Consider the following 5,250-nt stretch of genomic DNA (forward strand, 5'->3'; position numbering starts at 1 on the left):
ACTAAATCAGTTCATATTATTAAAATCATAGCCAGAACTCTAATCACTAACCTGTATTCAATTTAATCAATATATAAGTATAGTTTTATGGTACAATAATACAACTTGGAATCAATATTTCCAGCCCATATAAGGTTATTACTTTGAGAATTTTCATATTCCTGGCTATTCTTCAAACAGACCAAGTCTCACGAACACGGACAAGTTCTCACTCTTCCTGGAATGTCCTGCCCCTCACCTTTCCCTACTTATCTGTCCCTCGCCACCATCATTGCCTGGAAAGCTTTCAGCTCAGCCTTCAAGATGCAACTCAATTCTTCTGAAAAGCCTTCCTGGTTGTGAAATAATGAGAATACTTTTAAGAAAATGTATTTCTTAAAGAGATTAAAGGAATGTATTTTCTCTAATACAGATCATTCTAATTCTTACTCCTACTTTTTAGCGTTGTAAAAAATGAAACAAAATAGTCATTGATTTTTTAATTATCCAGATACGTCTATATTTTCTAAAAATCTCCACCAGATTATAGAAACCTAACCAAAGGCTTCAAGACAAACCTTATTCTGGGAAAAATATTAACGGATTTTTGGAAGTCCACATAGATTAGACATGTCCTTGGTTAGAAAAGTAACATTTATGACAAATTTAAAATTTTTTCAAAATGAAACGTAATCTAAATTTTTGATACTACAAAAATAACACAGTAATTTTTTTTGCTAATTTCAACTTAAATGTCTTCAAATTGATTCATGTAAAATATGCGTGAAAATAATCGTGCCAGGATATAACTAGCATTCAAATTCCACCTGGGAGATGAATTTTATAGCTATACTATCAACTTCCAAAATCCTGAGGTTTTAATAGATACGCTGACACAACCTTAACCATAACGGGTCTAGCAACTGCTGCTATAATAAATCTGTCAGCTTCTGTAATGCCTATGACAAAGCCATTAACGTGAATGAGGTACACTCGGCATAGCATACCACACAGCAACTGCACACGTTATGTCATCTCCATTCTAAGTAGCAAATCAGTAATCAATATTTGTAAAAGCAGCAGCTAATCCTTTGTACAATCACTGGTTCAGTGATTGAAGACTTTGCTCAATCCACACAGTTAATCCCTCTTCATCTGTTTGAGCCCTCTATTTATGCCAGCCTCTTACAGTGCTGGCTTTGGCAGATTAATACATCTCCAACATGCTAAACATGACCTGACAATTGCCACAGGATATTGCTGACAGGATAAGCTCTACAAACACTGGCCTTCTAAAAAGGAAGCTTAAAATTAACATTCACAAACCCAAAGTTTACAAATAGGCTCACCACTGTCCCTTCTCAACTCTAGTCCCCTGATTTATTGGGCTCATGCTTCTTAGAAATATGTCTCTATTTTTTGGCTTTAACAAGTTTTCTGGCCAAGATATTGAATAAAATTAATTTTAAAAAGACAACATAAGCAACTTCTTTACATATACAACTCCTGGTTAGTTGTGCTGAATTTAGCTGGAATGTCAAACAAGCCAGTAAGTCTCATACTTTTTCTTCCAAGGAAGCTTGGATGTAACAGTCTGAGAGGACCAGGAGAGAATGGTCTGACCAAAAGTGAAAAGAGTACAGAATTTTAGGGGAGGAATGAGTGGTCTGTAGTATCAGTTGCTTCAGAAATGCCAAGAAGGATAAGTACTAGAATTTGTTCATTAAATATGGATATCAGGAGGATGTAGTGATATACCAACAATCATGAAGATGGTGCAAGACCAGGGAACTTTTTGTTCCGTTATACATAAGGTCACCATGAATCCAAGTCAACTCAATGGCAACTAACAACAAGTGATCTTACTGAGATATCAGGATAGAGATAGTGTGGATGGAAGCCAGACTATATAGTAAATAAGGAATGAAATGTGATAAAGTAGAACAGGAAAATATGATCGGTAAGAAATTTGGTAGTGAAGGCGAGAAGAGCAGGGACAACAGCCACAGAGGAATGCATTTCCAGTTTACTTTCTAATTCAGTATTTGTAGCAATATTCCTTTTCCTGTACCAAACTGCATTTTAATGCAACACCTAGTCTTCAAAATAACTAAGCGCCAATACTGCACAAAAAACTGATGACTGTTAGCCTTTAATAATAATAAATTCATATTAATACAAAAATTAATAATAGCTTAAGAAGTGAAAAGTAGCGTTTGAAAATTTAGGGTGATATCTCCAATGTAATGTAAAAATATCCCATATAGTATGTTGCATATTTTAAGAATGCAATCTTAAAATCTAATAGCTTTTTCAGATATTAAGCAAAATAATTTGCTAGTTAGTAGAATTTGCTATAAGAAGAATTATGCACATCACCAAATCCTACAAGACAATTGGCTCTAATTAGCCTTACTGGAGAAAGCTGATGTATAGAGTGAATAAAAGACAGCCACACTGGTTCAATATTATAGGTGATCTGTCCATGTCAAGAATATGGCACATCAGATAAGTAGGGAAGTCTGCCAACAGCTCAGAAAAATAAATTCCAAAAGTCTTTTGAACCATAAAAATTACTTAGAGATCAGAGTCACCAATGCTATTTCATATCATTCTGAAATTGTGATATTCCTCTGGCATATTTAAATTATGATAGGATAAAATTCAATTTATGCACAGCATTTAAAAATACATCTATTGTGCAAACGATATACTTACTCATATTGAAATCTTTTATATCTACCCCTAGTTGTTACTGAACTCTTAATTAAATTTCTTCAAACCCTGGACATAGGATTATTTTAATTTTCTCTCCCATACACACACACACACACACACGCACACAAAATGTGTATTATGTACATGTGCACGCACACACGCAATCCTGCCCCATATAGCCTAAAGAAGAAGCTAATGCTTATTTTTCAAATAATAGTGATGTTCATCAACAGCTTGTGGCTTCAGATACAACTATACCAATTTTCTAAGACAGTAAACATTTTTTTAAGGCAAAGGTAATTGAAGGTTTCAAAGCAAAGCAATCTGTAACATCTTTCAAAAACCTCTCATACTCTTAAGACACCCAAGTAACCAAAATCATACACTTGCAACCCAATTTGCCAATGTTGTATGCACAGCCAGAAAACAAAGTAAGCGATCCGACATGTAACACCACACTCACCAAGAGCACACTTTAACTGAAATAACTAGCTAGTCACGCGTTAGTATCTTCTTTAGGATATAATAGACAGCAGCATTGTGTGCCATTGACCAAATACAGTTTACATGTTCTAAATAAAACGTTTGAGACTTCAGGTTTCAGTACACGTTTTTATTTCTATTTTGATAATAACAAATATTTACTTGCTGGAGTGTCAGTACAGCAATTTGTGTGTGTGTTTTAGTCATACCGGTAAAACCAAAATTATCAAGATCTTCCCCGTTAAAAAAGCTCAAAAATGGAAAAGAAGAGGTCACATTGAAAATGGCATAGTAACACCATAAATTCCTTTGTAGGTCCAGACATAAAAGATATAAAATCTGAATTTTTTCCTAAGGAATTCCAAAAATACACAGGAAAAATATTTTTATGAAACTCATTCCATTACTATGGCTCAGTGCACTGTATCAGGAGACACACAATGTCAGTTTGTCCCATCACTGATAACTTAATGTTGATCACCTGGCTAAGTGGCATTTGCTATCTTTCTCCAGTCACATTACTATTTTTACCTTACCCTTAATAAGTTTCTTATGAGGAGATACTTTGTGATGATGCAAATATTCAGTTCCCTTCAAACTTCTGCCCAATAGTTTTAGCATTCTTTGATGATTCTTGCCTGAATCAATTATTTCTATCATAGTTGCAAATGGTGATGTTTCAAGTCTTTTTTTTTTAAATGAAGATGTCAAACAGTTTCTATATGAGGAGGCTGAAACCTAGACAAAAGACAACAGTTCAGGAGTTGAATATTTAGAAAAGAAAAATAGCTGATTCTTGCTCTGGCAGATTCAGCTAACATGACTTTGGATATAGCCATTGTTGTGCCAATATATTAATACTCTTATATTTATCTAGCTCAAAATGCATGTTGAGAATTGTTCCACTAAGAAATGTTAAGAGCACAGTAATCCTTGATAGAAGGTGAGAAAAAACAGGTTAGAGTCAGAAGACCCTAAACTTCGTTGTGAGTTCCTAGACAATTCAGTCGTTGTAGCCCTCACATATAAAATGAGAGGCATAGACTAGATAATGTGCACGGTTCCTTCTAATTCTAGTATTCTACATTCTAACAATACTAAAATATGTTGAGTTATGCAAAGGTTTTTTTTTTAATCTTATCTTTACCACATACCTTTTTATACATGTCAGGGGGAAAAAAATAACACTAAAACTGGAGGCAAGTATAATAACTGTTTAGGTAAGGCTTGCCTAATAATATATCAAAGGAAATAAAATCATAACTCCTCTCAGGAACCTTCTGGTTGTGATTTACAACACAGCAGTCATCTTGTTCTATTGTTTATGTTAGATGGTATAAATTTCCTCCAACAAAGGAAAAGAGCATTGTTAATATGCCAAGTTACCCTTAGGTATAAAACCAGTTGGCATCAAGTCAATTCTGATTCGTGGTAACCCCATGTATATCAGAGTAGAACTGCGCTCCATTGGGTTTTCGATGGCTGATTTTTTGGAAGTAGATCACCAGTCCTTTCTCCTAAGGTGCCTCTGCGTGGACTCAAATTTCCAACCTTCTGGATAGCAGCAAAGCACATTAACCAGTCAATACCCCTAAGTATACCAGAAAAACCAAACCCACTGTTGTCAAGTCAATTCCGACTCATCGCGACTCCTAATATAAAAAAAAAAAAAAAAGGTATATAACCGGTGATACTAGGACTTTTGATGAAAATCGGTCTGGGAGCTGAGAACTCAAACCAGCACAGTCCTAGTCTAATCAAAAAGCTTGGTTTTCAAAGCTCTTGTCCAAAGTAAACCTTGATGGCTTAAAGGGATGGGATGGAAAGTCAAGAAAAAAAACAGACCTACTTGCATCTGCTTAAGTAATTGATGTAATGGATATTCATTAAGTTATACTGAATTTGTAATACCAGTGGTTAAGTACAAAATCTAGGCTGGAGTCTGTTGTGTGTATGTACAATTGACACAGAATGTATAGGAATATGCATAGCTGTGTGTAATAAATAGAAAAGGTATTAATATATATAGAAAAATATTTACACATTTGCTAAACTAGAAGGAATACGTAC

General features: G+C 34.6%; 1 protein-coding gene and 1 long non-coding RNA gene across 2 annotated transcripts in view; both read right to left on the reverse strand.

Moving 5' to 3' along the window:
• The window catches only part of SKAP2 (src kinase associated phosphoprotein 2), a 178,461-nt gene that overhangs the window by 90,383 nt on the left and 82,828 nt on the right, over window positions 1-5,250 (reverse strand). The window lies entirely within an intron of this gene.
• Window positions 1-5,250, reverse strand: part of LOC135232250 (uncharacterized) — a 77,498-nt gene that overhangs the window by 8,334 nt on the left and 63,914 nt on the right. Inside the window, exon 2 of the long non-coding RNA XR_010322724.1 lies at window positions 3,717-3,918. This is a non-coding gene — a long non-coding RNA (uncharacterized LOC135232250). The remainder of the gene's footprint in view (window positions 1-3,716; window positions 3,919-5,250) is intronic.

This window comes from Loxodonta africana, chromosome 8 (genome assembly GCF_030014295.1).
Source record: "Loxodonta africana isolate mLoxAfr1 chromosome 8, mLoxAfr1.hap2, whole genome shotgun sequence".
Lineage (NCBI taxonomy): Eukaryota > Metazoa > Chordata > Mammalia > Proboscidea > Elephantidae > Loxodonta > Loxodonta africana.